Source organism: Nomascus leucogenys, chromosome 3 (assembly GCF_006542625.1).
Source record: "Nomascus leucogenys isolate Asia chromosome 3, Asia_NLE_v1, whole genome shotgun sequence".
NCBI classification, from domain to species: Eukaryota; Metazoa; Chordata; class Mammalia; order Primates; family Hylobatidae; genus Nomascus; species Nomascus leucogenys.
Window position 1 is genome coordinate 98,912,886 of NC_044383.1, and position 27,314 is coordinate 98,940,199.

The 27,314-nt window shown below is 35.3% G+C and overlaps 1 non-coding gene across 1 annotated transcript; it reads left to right on the plus strand.

Annotated features, from left to right (window-relative positions):
* Nucleotides 1–2,393: 2,393 nt before the first annotated feature.
* Nucleotides 2,394–2,495, plus strand: LOC115834587. Its single transcript, XR_004029526.1, has one exon. It is a non-coding gene; the product is annotated as a small nucleolar RNA U13 (small nucleolar RNA).
* The last annotated feature ends 24,819 nt before the right edge of the window (nt 2,496–27,314 follow it).

The window sequence follows — 27,314 nt, forward strand, 5'->3', positions numbered from 1 at the left end:
TGTTATCCATAGAAAATTGATTCCAGGACACCACATCCTTCCAGTAACAAAATTCATAGATGCTCAATTCCCTGATATAGAATGGCATAATATTTGCATATAACCTATGCACATCTTTCTGTATACTTTAAATGATCTCTAGAGTACTTATCATAACCAAATACAATGTATATGCCATATAAACAGTTGTTTTATTTATTTGTATTTTTTTAGTGTTATCTTGTTTTTTTTTACTTATCTTTTTCCAAATATTTTTAATCCTTGGTTGGTTAAATCCAGGAATGTGGAACCCATGGATTCGGAGGGCTGATGGTAATTACTAATTACACGTAGCTATACTCTCTGGAAATTTCAACACTTTTCTTGATTTACTTATGGCTTTGTTTCAGGGACTAATACCCATCCTGGTGCTGTAGGAGACTTACATAACAGGTATTAGAGTTTTATCATGAACACAGTAATAAGAAACCACTACATTCATAAATAGGCTGAAAAGAAACCCATGACTTAGTTTTTAAAGAAACTAGAGACATTTAAACAATCCCTCTAATCCATTTTCTATACTAAGATGGAAAATAGAATCCACTTCTTCATCAGTAAATAAAAACCAGTGAGTACATTATTGAATTAGATGAGCTCTTTGCTTTCAGTTAAAAAAATACTAGATCAATAATTGTCAAATAATTATATGTTTCTATACCTTGCACATTACAGTTAGACTAAATTAAAGATAACCCTTTGCTTTTGGCTGGAGGCTTATTTCATAATAGAGGTTCATAATAGAATAATCAATTTATACATTTAAAATCTACTTCTTAAGATTTAAAACTTAACTTTCTTTTCTAGTAGTTTATAGTCATATCTTCACTTTAAAGACAAATTGTTGGTCATGTCTATGATTCATTTGAGGCTGTCTTTGGTTAGGAATGAAAACCCCAAACTGCAAACATTTTCCCATGGGAAAATGCCATCTGGTTTAGAGTGATTTGCTTTATGATGTGGATTCCAAACTGCATTGTATTCATCTGCTTACATCTAAAAACACTGAAGCTCACCCACAAGCAGAATTCTCATGAAAGATTGTGTGGGAAATAATAGAGAAAACAATTTAGCAGTAGTCTCCAATAGTGAGAGAAAAACAGAAGAAAAAAATAGTAGAGACAGAAAAGAAGCATTTGAGAGCAAAGGAGAGTATAGTTAGAGAAAGAACTCAGGGGAAGACAGGCGAGGTAATGGGTAAAAGAAGGAAAATACTTTCAGGGAAACAACTTATCTTTCATCAGAAACTCAGTTTAGGCTACTTTTTGAAAACTACCTACCCAAGAACTTTTCCGCTTTTAAAATAATCTCTATTTATTCTTCATAATCATCTCTTCTTACTCACTCCACTTTGTTTTATGGCACCCTATACATATCAGTGTAGGCATATACCATAGACAAAAGGAAGAAATGAGGGAAAAGGAAAAGGAGCAAAAACTGTGTGTGGGACTCTGCAAAATGTCATAATAATAAGTGTATTAGCTGCGTGTTATTATATCACAGATGAGGAAAAAGAATTTAAACCAAAGATTGAAAAAATCCTAACTAGTTCGATTGATAAGGAATGAATTATAAAACTCATGAAGATTTATAGGGCATTAGTGATTTTTAAATTTTTGTGGTAACTGCAACATTTTACAGGTACTGGCATGTTTGACAATAATGCCATGTAGCTAGAACCAAGCTGATTTGTATGTGGAGGGTTACTATTAATATGCACACATTTCCTGTTTAAACAGAAAGTCTGCCAAATGCAAAATACCCTATTAAATAGCTGTCTCAAATACGCCCAGATGGAATGAGCACCATACATTGTTCTTTATTCTGCTTAGTCTGTTTTATCTGCTTAACTAAGGACCATAGTATTTCCACCTTGTTTTTCTTTTTCCTGAGGATAATCCCCATCACCTCCCCCTTTGGTTTAATCACATTTCTCCTCTTTACACCATCACTGAAATACTATAGCATGAGACCGTCATGAAAAGATTAGCACATGAAATATGGTACGCTGATGTATTGTATTCACACAATGCCTATTTTGAGGTTTTGTACAGAAGGTTTGGTCAATGCCATATGCTCAGAATGTTCCTATTCTTGGACTATGAATGTTATCTCTTAGGGTGTAATCAGAGTCTAAACTGTGTGAGCAGGTTCCTCATTACCTCTTGATCACTGTCATTATGATGCTGTGCTTTATTTCCAGATCTGGGCATCTTTCCTTAGGCTACCACAGAACACAGAAATTGTACATAATGTACACCCATCTCTTCCATTATGCCTAGCAAAGGGTTCTGACCTATCACGGAGATTTAAAATAACAGAAAACCTCACAGCTTTACAAAATGCAGTTGTTGATCCTTTTGCAACTTATGTGTGATGATTGGGTATTTACACTCATGTGTGAGATATGCTGCCCTCCAACCTTGTTACCACATTTGCACATTACCCATCTGATGTAAAAAAACCAACCAACCAATAAAAAAAAAGAAAAACCTCAGTTGTTAAATCATCTTCTCTTCTTCCCTAAAGTTATTGTGATGGAACCCTGTAGAGGAAACACGGATTGGCTTTAGTTTGGTGTTATTTTTTGAACATGGAGGTATTCTGTGGTTCGCATTCTTCTGGGAAAAGTCCCAGTCACCAATGGGGAAGAACGTCACAAGTCTCTAAGGTCCACTACCTACTGTCCACTCAGGGAGGGGCAAATGGATGGGTTGGAGGTTGCTGAGGCCAAAGGAAGAGGATAACCACTGGCTAAGTTTTTTCCTTTCCCATCCCCAACCACAGGCCAACATTTTTTCATAGAGAAGTCACTTCATAGCATGATGTACCAACTTCAAAGATTTTGTGACATATTTTTAAACTCCTCCGAGAATGATATGCAATGTATTTCTGGTGCCTTAGAGTTTACTATATACACTTTCACATATATTGCCTTATTTGATCTTCACAAGAACCTTATGAGTGATCTCTTATTCCCCTTTGTGGGGGAGGAACAAGGGCTGAGAAACTGTGATGTTCTCAAGGCTATATGGTAAATCAACACATTTTCATTGGCACCCAGTACGTGTCAGGCACGATGCTAGTCCGTAAGGACCCAGCCAAGATGGGGACTAAGGTTTCAGAATTCTCAGTCTCCTGTCTGGCCTGTCCCGTGGTGTCTTCCTTCCTGATGAGGACAGTTGTTAGAACCTGGCATTCACTACCAGCTGCATCTCTTTTCTCCCAGGTAAAATGTCCTCTTCTTCCCCATTGAAACACATTCGTACTCAAAGCTACTTTTATTTCTGTCTGTGTCATTTCACCTATTAGAGTGTTAACTCTCTGAGGACAAGAATCATTTTTGCTCTTTGTAGTTGTTATGTTCTGTCATCTTATAGCCTACATGGCGCAGCTTTGTTCAGATAAATTGTGTAACATAAAATCCCTGTGATATATAAAGTTCTACAAATATAATTAGTCTGTGGGTGACTATAAAGTAAATAATGATATTTTTGAGGGGAGGTGATGAAAATTAGCTTGAACTTCTCCTTTTCCATGCACTTAGTTATTTTAAAGTGATTGACATTAAGTTGTGAAGTACAAACTATGCAGAAGTAATAGATGTGTCACAATATGTAGGGGAAATAAAATCTTACTCATAAAATATAGCTAAATTATTTGGAATACTCAGGCTTGTAGTTTGACATTGTGTGTGTGTATGTGTGTGTGTTTGTGTGTGTGTGTGTAAAGCAAAAGAATATAAAACTAATTACATCCAGAAATGGAAGAAATGGGAACTAGAGACCGGGAGGCTGCAGCGTTTTTTCATCCAAAACAATCTCAATTCCAACAACAAACCTTTATGAAAGAGTTTAGTTTTCTGAGTGAACTGATGAGCTCACTTTTCCTTTTCATTTTTCTTTCCAAACTGCACAGCTGAAAAGCATTGTCAGTGGAAACACCCTGTTAAGTCAGTGATTTATACACCCTATTTGTTGGTTTTGTCTTAAGATTCTATTTTAACTATTAACTCTTTGAGAAGACAAACATGACATTCTAAATGTAGTCCTCAAATTTGTATATATTCACACTCAGTGCAAAACATTTCTGAGTTATATGTAATTAATGTACCCAAAGAGAGATTGAAAAAAGTTCAGAGGTTTCTTGTCCACACTTATCCTAGCCTTTATATACCATAAGAGGGTTAGCTGGATCCCAGAACATCCACCAACAAGATTTGATGTTTAAGAGGTCTAAAATTAAAGCTGTGTGTGTGAGTGTGTGTGTGTTAAGATGAAAGTCTAGAAAGGGGTGGAGATGAGAAAGCAGAAAAAAAGTCATTATATAAAAGTTCATTTGTGATAATGACATTATTTAAGAAATACATTGAAAATAAAATTTGAATATTCCACTGTAATTAAAATGAATAAACAGTCTGTATATTAAGATGGAGAGATAAGGTAAAACATAACATTGAATAAAAAAAAATCAGTCTGGGCAACATAGCGAGACTTTGTCTCCACAAAATAATAAAAAAACTTAGTCAGGTGCCTGGAGTCCCAGCTACTCAGGAAGCTGAGGCTTGAGCCTGGGAGGCTGAGGCTGCTGTCAGCCACGATTGCACCACTGTACTCCAGCCTGGGCAACAGAGTGAGACCATATTTCAAAAAAAATCTAAGTTGTACAAAAATATTTAACAATGACAACTTTTATGTAAAATAAAAAATAATACAAAATATAATACATGAATTCATATATGTATGGTATGATTATTTTTTAAAACACACATATATTGAATTTTTGTTAATAAATTTCTGTGGAGACGTAGGATAGAGAACATAACTGGGGAAAGATGAATTTAGCTTTAATATTTTATTTCCTTTAATGAAGAAAATATAAGAACCAAATATGGCAGACTATTAATAGTTCAAAGGGTGGTGTTTGTTCTATTATTCCTTATTGCAGTACATACATAATTTTCAAATTAACAAGAACAAGTAAATTTTAGCCTTTAAAACCGTTTGTATATTGAGAAAATCTAGAGTAATACAAATTTGGAGGTTTAAGATGTACATCATAAAAAAAAGTGAGCTCATTTTTAAGTGTTCTGATTACACTTGCATCATTTATGGAAGTACAATGTTTTCTTTAAAAATGTTGACCACATTACTATTTGAGGTCCACTAATATTTTAATATTGTGTTAGCAAAGATTTTTGGTATTCCCTTTAGTGCTCAACATTGGTGCATTAACTCAGAGGTGTTTTGAATTTTTCATTTTCAAAAAAATTGATAATGTGCTTTCATTTTCTTATTTCATTTCACTCACTGATACGGTTTGGCTCTGTGTTCCTACCCAAATCTCATCTTGAATTGTAATCCCCATAATCCCCATGTGTCGAGGAAGAGACCAAGTGGGAGGTGATCGAATCATGTGGCGGGTTTCCTCCATGCTGTCCTCATGAAAGTTAGTGAGTTCTCACAAGATCTGATGGTTTATAAGGCAGTTTTTCCCGCTTTTGCTCTCTGTCTCTCGCCTACACCATGTAAGATGTGCCTGCTTCCCCTTCTGCCACAATTGTAAGTTTCCTGAGGCCTCCTAAGCCATGTGGAACTTTGAGTCAATTAAACCCCTTTCCTTATTACCCAGTCTTGGATATTTCTTTATGGCTGTGTGAAAACAGACTAATATACTATCTGTGCAGTTGTGAAATTTGAAATAAATTTCCTTACTTCCTCCCTCCCTCCCTCCTTCCCTCCTTCCCTCCCTTTCTTCCTTTCCTCCTTCCTTCCTCCCTCCCTCCCTCCCTCCTTCCCTCCTTCCCTCCCTTTCTTCCTTTCCTCCTTCCTTCCTCCCTCCCTCCCCCTCCCTCCCTCCAGCCCGCCCGCCTGCCTGCCTTCCTTCTTTCCTTCCTTCCTTCCTTCCTTCCTTCCTTCCTTCCTTCCTTCCTTCCTTGTTTCTCTACTTCCTTTTTAATTTTTTCTTTCATTAGGGAGATAATTGTTTTACTTGTTTCTTGGCCATCTCTCAATTGAAATATTTAGCATACTGTGATGTACTTTTTTCCACAAACCTTTTCCATTTCTACGTTATTACATCCTTTGCATATTTGAAGCTAATTTTCCCATTAGTTTCTTTAAGTGACCTGATATACATATTTATGAGGTACCAGAGACTGGGGAAGGGAGGAAGGAGAAAACGATGGGGAGACGTTGTCAGTGAGTACAATGTTTCCATTGTTTTTTTCTCCTGAAAATTACTCTGGAACTTGTGTAATAGTTATAATTGTAACTAACTGCACTGTGACTCACCTGACCATAGCAGCATGCATTTGAAAGGAGGAGAGGGTAATGTAAATGAATCTGGAGAGTGCTACAACTGTGTAGGAGACATTGCTAGTGGTCTATCCAATATCCATACCCCATTGTTAATGAACTAATAAATCATTGATTTCTTGAAGGTGTCAGCAGTGTGTCCAGTCAGAAAGCTTACTTCCTCAGCCTCTTTTGCAGCTATTGTTGAACATGTGACTTGGTTTGAGACAATAAAAATAACTAGGAGTCATTGAATAAGTATTCTAGAAAATGTTTTGAAAGGTACAACCTTAATGGGCAAAATTCCTTTGCTCTTCCCCCTTTCTCTTCTCTCTTCCTTTCTGAAATGCAAACCTTATGCCCATAGGTATGGTAGCCATCTTGCAAACAGGAAGATGAAGACCACATGCAAAGGAGAGCAGAGCTGAAGAACAGCAGGACCCCAAGGCTTGGATGCCATAATCTAGAAGCTGGCTTAGATTGGGCTTGTCCACTAGTAGACTCATTGTTATACACAAAATGCTCAACAATAGAAGATCCATGTGTTTAAGCTACTGTTATTCAGGTGTATCTGAGCTAGCTGGAGAAGAGCCTAGGGATCCTTTATTTTAGAGATGATGAAACTCAGATACCAAACAGGTTAAGCAGTACACTTTATCTATGGTCTAACTGCACAGCATCTGCACAACATCTGCATTCTATAATAATTATTTTTTTGGAAAGACAATGTGTTGAAATGTTTTAATAGTTATTTAGCCATACCTTTGGCAATCAACAGTGGATTTGCATAGTTCTTTTTTTGGAGGATTCAAAGGATTTCCAACATGGTATTCTTAACCTTTCATCTTTGTCATCATTGAATGGCCTTTAGACCTCAATCTGAAACTTGAATGTGTTCTTCACAATCCCCATATTATGTATTTTGTTAATTCATCCTTACAGTATAAAGAAAGGATAAATTCACAATCATTTGAGGTATGAGATAAAATATTTTCTCTTTGATTTTATAGCATATCCCATCAAAATAATACCAGAGAAATAAAATTTTTCAGAACATTCTCTATTTCCTTCTAGATATATTTAATCAATATACCAAAGATCTTTGTTTATAAAACTTAATTTTGAGTGGGGAAATCAAATTGCAGTAAAAGTAGATCTAATAGTCTCATGTTATTTAATAAGAACTTCCATTTTTAAAAAACAGGCATTTACTGAGTATCACATGTGTTGTCAGGCACTGTTTTTTGCTTTCAATGAAAAAGTGAATGTGAACGTGTCTCTACATAGGGAAGGATCAAACATAATGAAACAGATAAATAAGTGAACCAATGATTACCGCTTAGTGAGAAGAAAGGATCTTCTTCAGGACCCAAAGGAATGATGCTATTTACAATAGCAAAGGGATAGACAATGGGGTCAAATTTAGTGTCACTCACTGGCACTGCTCAAAAATCACTCAGATCTCACCTTAAGTCTGGATAGAACGCTCTCCTTTTGGCCAAACCTATTTTTAAAGGTTTATCAAATCTAAGAAATTTAGAATATTTGTTGAAGCTGAGACCTCATCATAGAAGAAAAGGCATTTTACCTTGCAGTACTTGTGCTATTATTATAAAAGAAAGCATGCTAGTAGTGCTAGCATTTAAGAAATTAACAATCTAAAGAAAGTAGCAATCTTTAATAATTTGTTTCTTGACTTCTTTCATATTCTGACCAGCAGATGAACAGTTGTTCATGTTTTTAATTTTAAAAAAGGAGGCCACCATTTTTTTGCTTTGTGTTACAGATACTACAAACACTATAACAATTCAAATACTTTTAATAGAAAGAAAAACATTTTCTATATTATGTATGTCAGTATTAGCATATAATAGTAAAATAGAAGTAGTTAAATTGTGTTTAAACAAAGGTCTTGATGATTTCATATATTTATACTGAAATAGACATCTAAAAACAGGAGAAAAATTAATAACATCAACTACCTTATATTGATGTTATATTGATAATAAATAGTGTGTGTGCCTTGTCACCCTACCTTCATCTCTCTCCAGCAACATCTCTTTCTGTGCTGTCTTCAGTGTCCTTCCAATTAGAATAAATCCTTATGCAATAATGATACCCCAAATATTTACTAGTAGACCTTTTACAATTAGAAACCATTGTAGTTTATAATTATAGTTTATGAAACATATTACTTGCCTCTGAATTTCCCAGTGTGTGTGGGGGAGGGTTTATTTATTTATTTTTTTTCTGAGACAGAGTCTCATTCTGTTGTCAAGGCTGGAGTGCAGTGGCACGTGATCCTGGCTCACTGCAACATCTGCCTTTTGGGTTCAAGCAATTCTCCTGCCTCAGCCTCCTGAGTAGCTGGGATTACAGATGCGGGTCACCACCCCCGGCTAATTTTGGCTAATTTTTTTGTATTTTTAGTAGAAACGGGCTTTCACCATGTTGGCCTGGCTGGTCTCGAACTCTTGACTTCAGGTGATCTGCCCACCTTGGCCTCCCAAAGTCCCAGTGTGTATTTTACAGAACATTAGAACTGAGAACAGTTTCATGAATATCAGGGTCCTAGAGCCAAAGGAATGTGGGAAATAGTTCCTATCATGTTTTTCTCATGAAAATTTATAATGATCTTTCATATACATTAAGAATTGATATCTGGAGTATAGAAACTTGTTTCATTTGTTTAATTACTGCTTTCCCAAATAATAGACTCATTTGGGTTAATGTTTTGGGATCAGTGTTCCAAGAGCCATCATTCAGGAAGCAGTCGATTCACCAGACTTCCAAATATAAATGGTTTTAGAAGTCAATTTTTCAGGCTTGCTCTCTTAACTTGCACTCTTTTTTCTCTTGTTATATTTGCAAATTGTCTCCAATGTGGGGAAATTATTTTTAGCAAAATGTAATTGAAAGCAGATACTTCAATTTCAGTATTTACTAAGCTACCACTTGCAGCTTCATCTAAATTCATTCTTCATCTAAATGAAGAATCAATACCATCAAAAGCAAGCATTTCCATTTTAAAAAAACTATTGCTATTAATGCATTTAAAAAGTTTAGGACACTAGCACTCAAATTTTAAAACTTTTATGTTGGCAAGTATATGACACTTTAAAAATGCAAACAATAATGGAAATAAATGTATTACAAATTACGGCCCAGGGAAGGTTTCTAGGAAGAAGTAAATGCCTATTTCTTGAATTTTCAAACATAGTATGTTACTGTGATTCAAAGGAATACTGGCAAAGAAATGAAACTGAAAACATTAGCTTGGCCTTATTCAAAGTTAAAGATTTTTGTAATTCTGATTTGCCATGTGTTAAGTGATAAGGAATGTAAAATCACAGAGAATAATTTGAAGAGTAATAACAGTGTAATAAAGCACTCAGAGGGTTCCATGCTAGCATAAATGGAAAGAAAACAGGGCTTAAATTTAAAAATTGAAAGGAAATGTAAGAACAAATGGAGACCTACCAACATTTTAAATTCATGAAAGATGTGAACAGCATTCTCAGTCATCAAATACAGAACACGTGCAATAAAGGGGCTCTATCTGAATCTTGAAAGTTGAAATATGAGTACTACCAAAAGGGACACTTTACATAACACGTCCCAACAGGGAGAGAGTGTAAAATGGTTCAAGGAAGGTTTTAAGATATTCATAAATAAACTGTGATTTAAAAAAAATGTTGTTGCTACTTCAAATAGCTAAGGGAAATGGATTGCTTATAAACAAATACGAATCTTGACTTTCTAAGTCAATATAATATTTAAGAGTGTGGTCTCTGGAATTTAACTGTCTCATTCGTCATCACAACTTCTCCATTTACGTGTGATGTTTTAAAGTTACTTAATGTCTAAATCTCACTTCCATCTATAACATTTGGCAAATGACAGGACCTATTTCACTGGACTGTTGCAAAGTTTCAGCACAGCTCTAGGTACAGAGGAAGTAGATAAAAATTGGTAGCTATTGTAATACTCTGATAAAATGCATATTTGGTGACACGTCATTGAACTTTTGGGCACAGAGAAATCTCCAGACACATCTCAGAGCTATTTTAAAAGAACAGATATTAAGCTTGGAGGAAACTGGCAACATCTCCCATATTTTTAACCTCTTAGGCAATATTCCCTGTGGTACAATTTTGAAATTATATAATGATTTTGAAGTTTATTTTATGTCTAAATCTGCCATCAAATGTGTTTGGTGATTTTCTGTGCCCATTGTTTTGTCAACTCAAATATTGATTATAAAAAGCATTCCTGAATATTTTATTTAACTTTTATGACTTATTTGCAAATATTTACTTATCTCGGAACTAGAAGAGAATCCTTCATCTTGCCCTAATGATCAAATTCTTGTATTTTTAATTTTGTCTGACGTGATGGTAAGAGAAGAAAGTTGTTTTTCCTTAGCTATTGAAGTTTTCTGAGTGTACTTACTGTAAGTAATGAACTTTAATTACTTTTGCAATTATAGCTTATTTGATTGAATTTTCCACTGACTGCACAAAACATCTGTCCTGCTGGGACCATATATAGTCTCTGGTCTGGGCATAACATGTTGTCAAAATATAGTAACATCTGCAGTCCATTAATTTCTGAAGCAATAGGCAAGTTAGGCTTCCAAAAGGGCCAAGTTTGTACTTGGGAATTCTGTTCCTGTGCTTTCCATCTAAGTGGACTGAGACCATTCATGCTTTCTGATTTGTTTTAGTCTCTACTTAGTGTTTAATAAACAAATATAAACAATTAGCACAGTACTTGGCTTGATGATCTATTTTATTCTGACTATCCCAGCTGTCCTCAGATATTATAGAAATAACAATGGTGAGAAGGCACTTCATTATGATTTTGCTGACATTAGGATGCGGTTATTGGAATTAAGTGATAAGATATTTTTTGATAATAGCACTTTTATGTGAACTTCTTTGAAGACTAAGACTAAAGATACTTAAAAGGTGGAAAAGAAGCTCCTAGGAATACAAGAACTTTTGATTTTGCCTGAAAGTACAGTGAAAGACTGTTATTATCGTTACCATCATTTCTTTTTTTTTTACAGAAATATATTTCAGAATATGTGCTCAGAATATTTCTCTAGTAAGGTCTAGAGATCATTTTCTTATGTTTCAGATAAAACAGGTAAGGCATAAAGAAATCACAGAGAAAGAATAATGCTGAATATGTATAAAGGCTTAGGGCAGTCACCAGTAAAGGTCATTAATTTCTATAAAGATTTTGGAGCTACCATATTAATTTACTCAAGTTTGGTTTGTGTTTCTCAATCAACGACAATTGTTACTCCAATTTTCAAAATAGAAAATATTGTCCATCCAAGTCTGAGTCAGAATTTTATGGTTGTAGAAACCATTCATGTTCACCCACATTTTCCATACTTCCTTGCAGTCTTTTGCCTTATGATTGGTTGCTGGTCAGAGAATGGGTCAGAAGTAAGGAACACCATTTCCAAGGCTGGCTCTTCACCCTTCTCTTTTTCTCTCCCAGGTCAACCTTAGAGGTCAAGTGTTTCAGATGGCGGAGCTACAAGATAATGGGGCTGTTTTGTCCAAATTAGGCAGAGCCACCAGTAAAAAATAAACATTTTTAATCTTAAATTTCTGAGATTTAGGTCTGTTGCAGCACCCAAATTAAATCATTGCTATACCATTACTAACTGACTTATGCAAACCACGTGTAATCCCAGTGAGGTAGTTGCCATTGTACCTATGAGAGTGAACATTACTTCAGGAGGGTTATCTATGACTCTTTGGCACTATCTAAACGATATATTATGTCCATTCCTCAGCTCAGCAAGATACAGCATTTGTAGTCATACATACTTATATTCATATGTATAGCTTATTCAACTACTAACTAAGCAGACCAATAACAAAAATAGTACAATGTGATCTGTTTTTGTGAGGGAGGAGAGAGAGCCTAGGAGTAGGCTCAGCAAGCCCCACTGGAGGATGACCAGGTAAACCGGCAGGGCTAAGAACTAGGGAATCATCAAGGGTTGAGGAAGGAGTGAAACGACCTCTCAAAGAGCATCCCTGAGAAACAGGCTTTTAACATCCAGAGCAACCATGGGGCTGAGAGGAAAAATTGTGACCATGCCATCATCACAGTGGGACCTGCCAAGTACAAACTGCTAGCTTCATACTGAAGGCTCCTTCCTCCCTTTCCTATCACAGATATAGATGAAAACACGCTGGTGGGGAAGGGTTGAGCCCTGCGAGGTTATCTGATGCACCCTCTCTACCACTTTTGTGCATCTTAAATGGGGTTTAAACATCCTAAAATGTCTGCAATGTGTTCATTTCCTGTGGTAGATCTACAGTGTATGACAGGAAATCTATTTCTTTTCCTGTAGATGCTAAATTCATTACCTTGACACAGAATTTAGACTCACTCTTTGCACTAGCTGCCATAGCAACCGGTATCAGGCATTTTTTTTCTCCTTTTTCTTTCGCTGGAAGCAGGGTAGTTAAATGTAGCGGCAAGAACAGCACTCAATTAAAAATTTTGTAAAAGGCACCTAATACTGCTGTACCAAGGGTCTCTTCATACTGTCACCTCTGTCATTACATACTTCATAAACCCATAATCACGTTATAGACCGCAAGCAGAATTTAAGCTAGTAGAATATGGGATTCTTTAAGATCATTTTATGAAGGTGTTTCCTTTTCTCTTTTTCAAATTCACAGCATTGAGAGCTATTTGAGATAATGGATGTAACTGATTATTATTGAAGGCAAGTCTTGGACAGGTACTAGATGTAAGTGGCCCAAATGTTGTTATGGCTCTGAATAACACTACATTAAAATTCCACATGGGTTGGAGTGGCATCTGTTTCTGTCTTCAGTAAAGAGAAGAACACCACAAATTCATCATGGCAACAAATTGTCCTGGTTTCCTAAAGAGCAAAGTGAATGCTTATAAATAACAAAACAATGTTAATGTTTTTTCCTGCCTTAAATAATAGCAGGGTTGGTTTGAATTGGTGGCTGAAGAGGAAGAGAAAAAACACCTGTTTTTAAGCGTCCAACATTTATATGCTAACACATATCAAAAAAGTGAGGCTGTGGGCATTACAGACACTGATGCCCAGAGAAAATTCTTAAACCACTTGGACATTTTGAGGCTGTGTCAGTGCCAGGCTAGGTACTAAATAGCAACAATCATCTAGCATTGTACATGCTCAGGGCTCAAACCACTCAGCCCATCTGGTTTAGCTTACTTGGACAGTTTAACTTTTATTTTAAACATAGTGTTCAGAAACTACTTTGAGGTGGGAGAATGCTCTAAGGAAAAACCGTTACGTTTTACAGCTCAAAGCAAATACATCACAGTGACTGAAGAAGGGGTGATTGTTTATAGTTTTTCTTATCTTTTTTTCTCTCTCTTCCTCATGTTCATTCTTATCTCCCTTCACCACAGAGATACTTTGCACTTAGTGATTATCTCATTTCTCTCCTTATTCTTAAGTCTGAAATAAATCCAGGTCTATACAGTAAGATTCTACCATCACGTTTTCCTTTTTCTTTCTTCTTCAAATTATTTCCCTTATTAAACATTATTTTGCTTACTTCGTAAATTAGGGTTGAAGTCTTAGTAATGTATTTTGGTAACACATAGCCAGATAATGCAAATCCTATGTAAAAGTAGAGCACTTTAAGCCCTGCATTAGAATTTTGTTCAGCCACCCAAATTATACTAAGGCATTGCATTGATTGGCGAATATTTCATTAAGTAGCATAATAGGACATTTGAACAATATAACTGACATAGACAGAAAATATAAGAAAAGTAGAATGAGAGTAAACTCAGAATCAACAAGTGCATGAGGAACGATAGACTAGGCAGACAGTTCAGGGGATACAGAAATGTATGAATGGTGGCAGCTTTCCTCAGGCAACTGGTCTAATGCTCAATCATTACAATAACAAGATTTAGATAATGTGCCACCAATTATATGTGCCAGCAGGGGGGAGGTAAACTACTAGTAACTGACTAAATAGGAAATGCTTCACAGGTGAGTAGAACTTGGTAGACGTTAACTAAATGAAGGGTTCAGGGCTTAACAGCAGTGGTATGTGAAGGAAAGGCATTCTAAGATAGACATGAGAAATGCAGGAATTTTTGCCCTGGGAAAGAAGTATTCATGGATCCTGGTTTGACTAGGGCAGGGTATAGTGAGAGTGACACTTTAGGAAGATGAAGGAAGACAGTTTGATGTTTTGGCTCTCTCAGGGAGTGGAAATGGGTCAAATAACAAGGGATTGTGTTAGGATAGTGGTCATAAAATGAGTTAAGAAAGTACATTATTTTGGCCAGGCGCAGTGTCTCACACCTGTAATCCCAGCACTTTGGGAGGCCGAGGCAGGTGGATCATGAGGTCAGGAGTTCAAGACCAGCCTGACCAATATGGTGAAACCCCCGTCTCTACTAAAAACACAAAAATTAGCCGGGCACGGTGGCAGGTGCCTGTAATCTCAGCTACTCGGGAGGCTGAGGCAGGAGAATCACCTGAACCTGGGTGGCAGAGGCTGCAGTGAGCTGGGATCATGCCACTGTAACTCCAGGCTGGGCTACAGAATGAGACTGTGTCTCAAAAGAAAAAAAGAAAAAAGAAAGTACATTATTTTAATAAAAAAGGGTGAGGGAACTAAATGACTAATTAAATATGATGATTAATTTCCAAATCAGTATTTTATAATAGGAAAACTCACCTATGGTTGATATTTTTTATTTTATTTGGAAAGCACCAAATCTCCCATTTTTTTTTTTCTGGAAAAATGAGACCATTTCAAGGGTTCTGTGATTTTAAAACAATTTTTATAATAACACAAAAGTTTTCTGAGTTTATTATTATTATTTTTAAGTGAACTGATAACAATTTTTAAATATTATCAGTCTCAATTTCAAATATGGCAAATAATGACAGATATCTATCTATCTACTATCTATCTATTTATCGCTCCACTTAAAAGCTCTTTGGAGTTCTCAATAATTTTTAAGAGTTTAAAGGGATACTGACACCATTAGTACGAGAACTTCTGATGTTTTACAAAGTATTAGTGTAGTCTTACTCATTAATATGGAAAAGTAGAGATAAGCACTTTGATCAATGCATATCTCTCATGATCAATCAAGTCCAAGAAAGGACAGTACAAACTATGAGAGATCCTAGTGATAAAATGGAATCATTTTTTAATCGAACTGCATGAGGAAGCTCTCACACTCCAGCATCCACCAATTTTAAGCATGCCTATTTTACATTGCATTAGTTACAAGCCATTTGGTAGAGGGTCTTCCTTTTCCCCTTCTCCATGTTGTTACATTCAGTTTTCAGGATGTCCACTGAAAAAAATTCAGTTTGATAATTATAGCTGACACCGGAATTAGTCCAGGCAACATAACTTGCTATACCTTTTGCCTTAATCCTCTAGTGAATAAAAGTAGTATGCATGTATCAAAATATCACATATATCTCATAAATATGTACAATTATTATGTATCAATAAAGCTAATAAACTGTAAAAAATTTTTCACCTTCCACAGAGTAGGTAATAATATGATACTGACAAATAATATATTTATATAGGAATTGTGTATAATACCCATATCAAAATAGAAATGTGGTATTTAATATAAATATGTATGGCTGTGGTATTTAATTTATATGGTGTTTAATATAATATATGGTATTTAATTTATATGGTATTTAATATAATATATGGTATATAATTTATATGGTATTTAATTTAATTTAATTTATACGGTATTTAATATAATATGTATGGCTCTTATCCATGCAGGAAATTCATCTGCAGCCAGTTAGCTGGGAATATTCAGGAGGAACATGCATAGGAATGGAAACTAAATTTCTTCATATGTCTTACAACATTGTTGTTTTATAATGCTTTAGAAATCAGATTCATATAGATTACCCAGCAGAATGAAATATTTCTCTAATTCATTGTAAACCAACAGTGCTCTGAAAAAGGAGTGCTGGTAGGAGTAGGGCAGGCGGTGGAGGAGGCAGTAACCAATATCAATCTCCACAAAGCTGCTAGGTTCTGGGATCCTCCCCGAGAAGCTAGGTTTTGTCTCCCATCAAATATAGGTTTAGTTGTACATCGTCCTGTGTCTCCACGTGATTTTGAAAGGACTTCCCACTGATTAGTGTCCAGCTTCCTCCATCTTAAGATTATTTTGGGCACTCAAATGAACAGTCAACAAAGTAACAGGGTCAAGTGTCAAGGTCATGAAAGACAAAGGTTGAAGAATTCCAGATTAAGGGGACTGAAGAGACATGAGAAGTAAATGTTTGGTCTGGGATTGAATACTGAATCAGAGGAAGGACATTAGCGTAATGCCAATTGGCAAAAGTGTAAATAAGGTCTGTAGATTTGGTGATTGTACAGTACCAATGTTAATTTTCTGATTTTGAATTTTGTACTGTGGAGAATCTGGGAGAAGGGAATGTGAAAATTATTTGTAATATTTCATAACATTTTTTATGTTTGAAATCATTTAGAAATTAAAATTAATGATAAAAAATTATAGGTAAAAATGTTACAATTGTGAAGGTGCTTACTATTAAAACTATATTTCACTATGGGTAGTGATTGAGAATATAGGTTGGGGCATCAGAATTCAGGGGTTTGAATCCCAGCTCCATTACATAGTAGTAGTATAAATTTCAAATTAATTAATCTCTAGATACTTCAGTTTTCTCATCTGTAAAATGGAGAAAACAGTGCTTTCTACCTTTTAGTGTGATTGTGAATATTGAATGAATGAATGTACATAAAGTGCTTGGAAAAGTGCCAGGTTCCATAAATGTTTGTGAGAATTATGAAAATTATTTGTATAGTTACAGCTGTTATGTATAGAATATCAGAATGAAATACAATACTGTAAATTCTATCTCTAGGTGAGACACTAAATGTAAAGCCAACTATTTGTCAGCTATGCAGAAGCTTAGACAAATTATCGGTCAAGGAAGAAGCAAATAGATGCAATGATGGAATGTTTGACATTGCCCCAGGAGGGCACGTGAGTAGACACAGTTAGGAGGTCAGGGAAACCTGTTAATGAGACATTTTTAGGAGATGTGAACTTCTGGCAAGTTAACTCCCTATTAGCTCAAGATAGAGTGTATCTGAGAAATAATGTGATGTAGAAGAAATGACTTTCTATTCAGCATATAGGCCCAAGAAAATTTTAAATTTTATTTCTTAAAAATGTTAGTTTTCACATGTGAATCCATTATGAACCATTGCAGTGCAGCATGAAGAGTGGGGGATGTAGTTAAGATTAGCATTAGAAACCCAGTATTCCAACAGAGCAAGGCCTGCAGGAATGGAAGAAGAGTTTCAAACGTGTAAGTTATTACCTATAGGATGATATGTTGTGGAAAAATTGGACTTTGTATCATAAAATCTAGTTGGTCCGATGCAGTGTAGCTCAATGTACACAACTTCTACCCTGTAAATTTGCTATTAAGCCTGGCTGTGGTATCTTGGACTCACCAAATTTTATATTTTCCAATTTTGTTCATTCTATGAACTCAGAACTTCTCTAAGAAACTCTGAAATGAAGCATTAGGCTATGAAATTAATATAATGAAGAGTCAATTTTGACAAAGTATAAGATTATGTCATTGCAACTGAATAGATTTCTGACTTTATTTCTTAATTTCAGACTATCATCCTCATCTATTTTTCAAAGATAGTTGAGACTGATCATGACTGTCCTCATCAGGGTCCAACCAGGAAACAGGAATTGCTAAATATTACAAACAGAGGAAAGAATCTCAAGACATCACTCTACCTCTAGGGGCAGAGGGACACAGAGAGAAGGTGGTATTAGCAGAACCCAGGACTAAGGATTTTCTCTTGTAATAAAGGACTCAGGATCATCAAGGTAGGTGGTATCTGGCAGGGAGCTAGAATCATGTAAAATGGTGCTTGATGAATAGAAAAAATATGGAGAAACACTCTATTTCTTTTCTCCTTCTACCCTTAGTCTTCCACCATTGTCTCTGGTGGCCAAACATGCCAGAAAGCCAGTAAGTGAGGGAACCTGGAAAACTTAGTTTGCAGGAAAAGGGCAGGAAGAGATCTGTGTGCAAACAGGCAATGACCACCATAATGCCTCTGTCCATGTCTAAAACAAAGATGGAAACCGAGTCTCTGCTCTGGAACAGGCAGTGTTCAGGAGAAGCTTTTCCATCTAGATGCTATTTCTTTAATTTTTCAGAGCAAGTCTGTGAAGTGGTTATTATTATCTCAATTTTGTAGGTGAGGAGACAGAATCTTGAAGAAGTTCTGGTCTCTGTTTAAAGTTTCAGAGCCAGAAAGGAACAGAGGCCACCTGGTCCTACACATACTCATTTTTCTTTTTTCTGTATCTGTTCAACACTTGAAAGCTTGCTTGATATTATGCTGAGACTGTAGAGTTTAAAACTCTGGAGCTAAAAGAGACAATAGAATTCATCCAATCTGACTTTAAAGATGCAGAAACTGAGGACTGGATGGCATCTGTCTTCTTGTTCTCTACTCAGTCATGGAGGATCTCAGTGGGAAATGGGATGAAGAGCTCAGGTGGAAGGGATTTGCCTTGAAGAGGAGGATGCCTGTTGTGCATATTCTACTCTATTTTTTTCTGGAGTAGGGATCTATGCTATCCACAGGGTTGAGAGGGAAGGAAGACATTAGGAGCATGCTGTAAGTTTGGACTGTCTGCTGAGAGAATGGAAAGTGAATGTGCCTAGGAATGAATACAATGAAGTGAATACATAATGGAGCATTGAAGACTCACCCAGGGGTGAATGGAAGCAACGTGAGATGGTACCAATCAGCAAGACTATTTTTTTTTTCAGTAGTGCTTATGGTTCTGGAGAAGAAATAGAAAAGTGAGTCCTTAAACTGATCCAACATTGTAGAAGCGTCTGGCAAGCGAGGCCGACTGGTTAGAGAGCAAGCAAACCGAGAGCTTTCACAACACAGGCAAGAGGGAATCGATGGATCCTGGGAAGGATAGTATCAAAGGATAAAGGAAGTTTAAATTTAGAGTTAATGAGAGAAAAATATGGAAGGAACGAATGGACAGAAAGTTCTGATCAGAAAATGTGATTTCTAAGCTTGAGCTTTCAGGACCATGTGGTTCAATACAATAGCCACTAGTCACATATGGCTACTCCAAACTGGGATGAGCTGTAAGTGTAAAATATAGCCCAGATTTTGAAAACTTAGAATGAAAAAAAGAATGCAAAATGTGTTACTATTTTAAATATTTATTCCATATTGAAATGATAATATATGGGATATATTGGGCTAAATAAAATATGTTATTAAAATTAATTTCACCTGCTGCTTTTTAAAATGTGGCTACTGGAAAAGTTAAAATTATACATGCGGCTTGCATTACATTTATATTGGATGGCACTGTTTTAGCAGTTGTATAGTTACAGATCAAAACAGAACTTTTCAAAATGTGGTCTTCAATCATTTAATTGATATTTAGGGCATAAACGACTAATATTTTAAAATAGCTAGAAAAATTATCATGGTATAAAAATTAAAGAGTAAACAACATTTTAATATGTGTTAATGAAAGTGATCGTGGCCTAATTTAAGAGGAAGAAATTTTCCTAGTTTTTCACTGAATTCGTGATACAAAACTCATTTGTAGATAGATTAATACATAGATTAGGAAGCACATTCAATAGTTTTCTGTTCTTAGTCTTTATATATTTGTATTAAATTAGTCATGAGTTGGCAATTTGGAAATAATTAGTTGGTGGCTGTCAAATAGTGCTGAATAATCAGCTTGTCCCGAAACTCAGGGAGATTTCTGTTTAAAACCACTTCCAGTGTTGTTGACAAACATTTCCTACTCAAAGTAGAAGTCAAAAGATAAATGCAAATGGATTTCTAACCCGTTTTTTAGTTGCAATTATCTCTAGAAATTTTATTGCCATTTTTATAGAATTTGAATGTGGTTTTAAAATAAAACTCTCACATAGAGTGTCAAAAGATCTTTGGCAAGGGTGCCAATAGGGAGAGGTTAGTCTCTTCAATAAAAGTGCTGGAAAACCTGGATAATACATGTGTAAAAGAATAAAGCTGAACCCTTATTTTATACCATATACAACAATTAAAATGGATTAAAGATCTAAACACAAGACCTGAAACTATGCAACTCCTGGAAGAAAACATAGTGGGAAAATCTTCATGACATGAGATTTGACAATGATTTCTTGGACATGAAACCAAAAGCACAGACAACAAAAGCAAAAATAGAGAGATGGGACCACATGCAACTTAAAAAACTTCTGTAGATTAAAAGAAACAGTCAACAGAGTAAGATGGCAACCTACAGGATGGGAGAAAATATTTAGAAAACACACATGTGATATGGGCTTGGGTTAGTATCTAGAATATATAAAGAACTACAACTCAACAACAAAAAAATCTAACATCCAGTTTAAAAAATGGGCAAAGGACTTGAATAGACATTTTATCCAATAAAATGTACAAACTGCTTGCAAACATATGAAAAGATACTCAACATCAAAAAACACCAGGAAAATGCACATTGAGATGTCACTTCACACTCATCAGGATGGCTAATTAAAAAAAAAAAAAAAGACCAGAAAATAACAAGTATTGGCTAGGATGTGGAGAAATTGGAACTCGTACACTGTTGGTGGGAATGCAAAATTGTGCAGTCCCTATAAAAACAGCATAAAAGCTGCTCAAAAAATTAAAAATCGAATTACCATATTTTCCAAAAGAAATGAAAACAGGTTTTCAAGGAAATATTTGCACACCCATTTTTATTGCAGATTAACAATAGCCAACAAGTGAAAGCAACACAAATGTTCATTGACAGGTGAACAGATAAAGAAAATGTGGTCTATACGTAAAATGGAATATTATTCTGCCTTAAAAAGGATAAAATCCTGTTACATGCTACAACATAGATGAACCTTAAGGACATTGTGTAAGTAAAATAAGACAGTAAAAAAAGACAAGTATTGTATGATTTCACTTATATGACATTTGTAAAATATTAAAACTCACAGAAACAGAAAGTAGAATGGTCGTTGCCGAGGGCTGAAAGGAGGACAAACTAGGGAGGTGTTTCATGGGTATAGAGTTTCAATTTTGCAAAAGAAAACGTTCTGGTGATCTGTTTCACCATAATGTTAGTAAAGTTAACAATACTGCACTGTACACTTTAATCTAGATAAGTTGGTAAATTTAATTTTTGTGAATGGTGAATTTTATGTTTCTTATCACAACTGAAAAAAAGAAACCTTGAAAATATGGTATCAGTTGCTTCAACGAGTGAAACAAATTGTGAAGGGTTGGAGAAGCATGAAACTTTCAGCAATTGACCTATTAATAAAACAATTCCATCTTTGCAAGAAATTCTCACAATTTTTTCAAAATATTCCCAAGATTAAGGCATGGAATATTTTATATTCAAGTGATAAATGCAGGTTAGTCAAGATAAAGTATTTAAGAAAACTATTTGAGATAGCTATACACAGAATGAGGTCACTAAGAAGTGAAAAAAAAAAGAAGTGTTTACATCTTTGTTGATATTTTTGAAATCAATACCCAGTGAACTTTCAATAGTTACTGCCCTTCGGATATCTCCTTAAAGTATTGAAAAAGCATGTGCCCAGTGGTCCTATTAATTATGTTCATAGAGTTTTATGTTTCTTTCAATACTGAGTATACATCAGGCAGTATTTTGTTCATTATCAACAGTTCTCTGTGAATGAAGATGTGTATTGATTGATATGAAAGTGCAATTAGTTTTATTTGTGTAGTAACATATTCTGTTGCTCTATACATAGTTGAAAATTTGTCAGTATTGATCTAAATGAAATTTGCTATTCAATACCTTGCTTACAAAGTAATCATTAGGTACCAAATCACAGCTCCCTTGGTGCAAATTTTCAGAGGTAAACAGAACAAATAATCACCTAGTACTCGTTCCTCGTGTAAATCTCACACATACTGGGACCTAATTCATGCTCTACATGTTAGACGCTTGTAGAACTATAAAGCAAAATATCTGTTAGCACACAAATATTACAGCAGTTGCTCTTCTAAATTACACAACATTGATATTATGCAAAATACACTGGTGTATTTTGTGTGCAACTCATTTTGCTTTCTTTCCAACACACATACATATTTTAAATTAACTTTGCTGGTTGCTATATAAACTTCTCAGCAATGGTACGCCTTATACCTTTTTGCGTATAACTGAATGCTGCCTCTTTTGTTTCAGTTTCTTCTCTGCTTTTGGCAAGCAAACTCATTAATTCTATACTGGAAAACATTATTTCATCTTCATTTTGGAAAAACTCAATTGGTTTACCAGAGAAGTCCCTGTGTTTTTTTGTAAATGATGTAAAAGGTTTTATGACTTGATACCAGTATTTGATATACTTGCAACAGAAACTGCAGAGATAAATCCATCACTAGTTCAATAAAATTCAACATTCTGATTCTCATTATTATGCAGCCTATTTTCATTTTATCCTCCTCTGTTTATGCAAGTGATTGCACTTGCAGAGTCACTTGTCCTGGAGTTTGGTTCACTATTTATGACTTTCCTGATTTTAGTAATTTATTGATTATTTTGCCACCTTTATGCTTCAATAAACAATATTGGAGCCATTGATCTATTTTTTTCCTGAATTTGCAGTATGCTATAGAGTAATAACTGCAAATGAAAACAGATAAATGCTGAAACAATATATTGTTATGCTGAGATAATTCTAAACCTGAATGTTACATAAAACATATATTGACTGTTTAAGTTGTTGTTGTGTTATGGGTAACCTTCAAGCATGTGATTAAGAGCTTAATACAATTTCTGGCACTTCTCATTCTTCAGCTCTGAAGTTTCACATTTCTGAAGGGTTTTGCCCCTAGCACCATATTTACTCTCTTTTTCTCAGCCCTCAAACATTTACTTATAGACTTACTTATTCATTACTTGCTTACAGATGAGTTTCACCACAGGAAAAGATTATTGGGGCACAGGTTAGTATTATACAAATACGTCTGCGCGAGGTGGGGGCATTGACATGCCCCAAGATGTTGGCAATAGAGTCTTACAAGTCAAGGGCAAGAGTCTTCAGTGAATGTGGGGAGTTATACGGAGATTGTAAGATGGCAGAAATGAGGGTGGAAAGAGGTTAGAATAGCCAAATAGAACATGGTGCTATGAAGAGAATCTCATTTGGGGGTTCAAATTCCCACTCCACCTCAAAAACTAGTTTAGTTATTTAACCTGTTTGAAACTTGCTTGGGGTGTTGTATGTATAAAACCATTGCTTTTTTGAGTGGACTTAAGAATTATGGAAAATAAAACAATGTCTTGAGACAATGCCTGTCATGTTATTATCTGCTCATAATGAGTGAGCACATAAATAAAGATGAATCCTACTGTCTTAAACAAGAGTGAAAGAACAATTGTTGAAAATGTTGGTGGGAACTTGGGAGTATTATGACCCTTGAAATGCAAGGAGAAGGAAGACAAACAACCTCTATTTCAGAGGAAAAGGATCATTAGGATACAGTAGAGAGATTCTTCTATGAAGACACTGTTTGTTTGTAGTAAAATCTACTGACAGTTGAATGAAGGTTCCTTTGGATCACTGGAACTAATTTTTTAAAGGAGGCAGACAAAGGGAGGATGAGGAAGGGAAGGGGTTGAAATGGATTTGGATAAGGCTTTGCTGGTCTGAAGGGGCTTAGTGTTGGCTGAAGTGGCTTGGCTTGATTATGAAGTGTGGGAAGAAGCATTTAGATAGTAGAAATGTGGGCTCCTTTAGGACTTCAGTAGAATTTGAGAACAATATATATATATGTATTACTTCTGCAGTGTTTTAATCCCAGTTATATACGAAGGGCTTAGAGTTACACTTGATTAATTCAACTTTGGATTTCAGTTTCTGGCCTCTAATGGCTTTTAAGGAGCAGTACTGATGGGACACTGAAAGGATGGCACTCTGGGCTTTTAGAGGGTTCCCAAGAAGAGTGATGAGTATGTCAAGTGAATCCTTTGCACTTCAGTTCTTCCTATTTGGACAAAGTGGGCGCTACTCAGTGCTATCTGGTATAAAGTAGGCAGCAGAGGAAGTTGAAAGATCATGAACTGCATATTTAGATAGGACTAGGTTTGAATACAAGCTTTTTCAGTGGTGTAAATTTGAGGAAATTACCTAAATGTCCAGAGATTCTCTTTTCTCATTTGTAAAATGGGGATAATAATAACAACATTTGTAGGTATTTGTGAGTGTTAAGTCAGATAATATGAGCATGCTGCTTATTATATCGGAGATAATGAATAAAGATTCATTTCTTTCCTGTGCATTTACAAATTGTCGCTCCCAATTTTGAAAATGGCTTATTTTATTCATTCAGTAGTCAACAAATATGTATTGAGCATCTGCTATATGTAGGTTTTGTGGTGGTTGCTGAGAAACTTCACACTATTATGTGGAAAAGGTAAACATAGCCACTACCCTCATAGAGTTTATAAACTAGTATATATTATGATCCAGATTTTTAATTGTTAAAACCATCAAGCAATAGTGTAAGTTTAATTCCTGTGCAATCAAGCCCACATTTTATCAGGGCATTTCTACTCAACACTAATTTGCACTATAATCTGAACTCCAATGAAAGGTTTTTTCCTTAGTGGTAATATGTTGATTTCTAGAGCGTTGAGGAGAGTTAGCCCTCCATCTATCACCGCTTCTTGGGGTCATTTTGTTTTAATCTTTACGTTGTCATTTATAATGGGATAAAATATTAATAATGATTTAATTTAAATGAGATAAGTAATGTTAGCTGTTAGCTTTTATACAGTCTTATTCCTTACATATAATATACTGCCTTGTGACACATGAAACACTGTTGCCATGATTGTGAATAAAATTTCACATTCAACACTATAAGAAACCACATCTATCTGCCTTTTAAGCTAAGAGAAAGACATAAAAGGTTTTTTTTCTCATATAAACTTGACTCTCAGGTATAAAGATATGGAAAATCCATGCAAAATTCTGTTTTAGTCACCTCATACTATTCTATTGTGAAGGCAGAAGACAATGTATGCAACAGGATGAATTCAATATATTTATATATCCAAAATGGATATTGTAAGATAAATATATATTCCGAAGCAAAATGATCTTTAATCATTGCTTCAGTACATCACAAGAGGATCTCAGGTCGCTCAGAATATACACTCTGATATAGATCACGTCACAGTTTTACACAAAACACTTATTCAGCATAAACTAGCCTTGCAGAAGCTACACTGCCCTTCCCCCTCCATTTCCACTTTCCATGCTCCCTTCCTCCCTTGGGAAGATGCATGCTTGTTCCATTTGCACTCGGCACCAGCGTTGCCATGGAAACTCGCCTCCTTTTCTTCCCCCTCCCCAGTTACCAAGCTCAGCTTCTGGACTCAGTGCCAAGACCTCCTCTGTACAACCTCAATATTCTTTCAGTGTTTAGACAAATCTGTTGGAAAATGTTGTTTACATTTTTTTCACAGTGCTATAGCTGCATGTTTTGTGCAATCCATTTCCCATGGATCCACCTATGTTCTAAGAGAGATTCCTTTTCTCCCTTCTTTTCAACAACTTTAAAAAATATTTTATTATTTGGTTTGATTTCTAATGGAACATAAAAGGTAACTCAAGATCACAAAGATTCCATCCCGTGGTCAATTCCATCAAGTCCTGAATTTAATACTTTATGTATCTGAGTTTTGTACTTTTACAGAGGATTTCTGTTTTGCAAAAATTGTAGCATGATGCCTGTTTTTTTTTTTAAATCCTAAACACTTATTAAATTAGTTTTCATACCTTAGAAGTTCATTCAAGTGCATATGTGGACCTTATGTTATTCCAGCAGTTATTATTCTGATGTTTAAATAATATGTTGGCATCCTCCATTATTTGAAGTTACAGTGAGATGCCTTACATAGCAAATTTTATGTAGACTTGCAAAGTATTCTGTGGAGTTTAATTAGTCATTCTAACACTCATATATGCTGGCACAAAAAGTTATGTTGGTGAAATGACTGTCCCTTCCCTCACCTTTAAAATGTCAAATTTTCTTATAAATTTCTTAAACATTATAGAGTAGGCTTAGCAAAGTATTTATTTATTTAACTTTTTTTATTATAAATAAATCATATAAGCCAGCCTGGCGTCTCACTATACTGATGCCATTTTTCTTCACTGTAAACATTTATATTTAAAAATGTAAAAAGACGTCTTCTATTTGGGAAAAAACTACCTGTGATAAACAGAAGAGGGAGCAATATTTCTTCCTTTTCTTGGACACAGAATGTGGTGGTGGTGTTTTTCTAATTACTATTTCATCTTTTTTTCTAAATGGAAACCTCCTCTGTTATAATCTCTGCTGTTGATTTTCTTTTCCTTTCTTTCGGTTTTTTATGGGAGGAGGGGTGTTTAGTGATGGTAGTAGTAGGACCACCCATTTCGATCAAAGAAACAAAGGTTAAATTCTTTCTGGCTTGCTACTTTCTCTTAGGATATAGTTAAATATTAGAAATCTTTGTCTCCTACTGTATATTTTTACTTCCAACAATACTTAAAAAAAAAAAAATTCTACCGCAACACTTTACAAAGAAGCTCTGGCATTGTGTAGTCAAATGGAGTGAATGAGTGCATTCTCCAGGGCCTGCCCTGTGAGAGACTCTATCTCCCTGTTGTTCTCACTTTGAGCTAAGTAGGAGCCGTGCACATCTGAATAACAGAGTCTTTTCTGCCTAGTGCAATCCTGGATTGTTACAGTCTAGAGGCCAGCCATGCTGTCACCGGCACAAATTGATTTAACCATCAATTGCTGTGGTCATTAAAGCTGTTAAAAGTCCCCGCCAAAT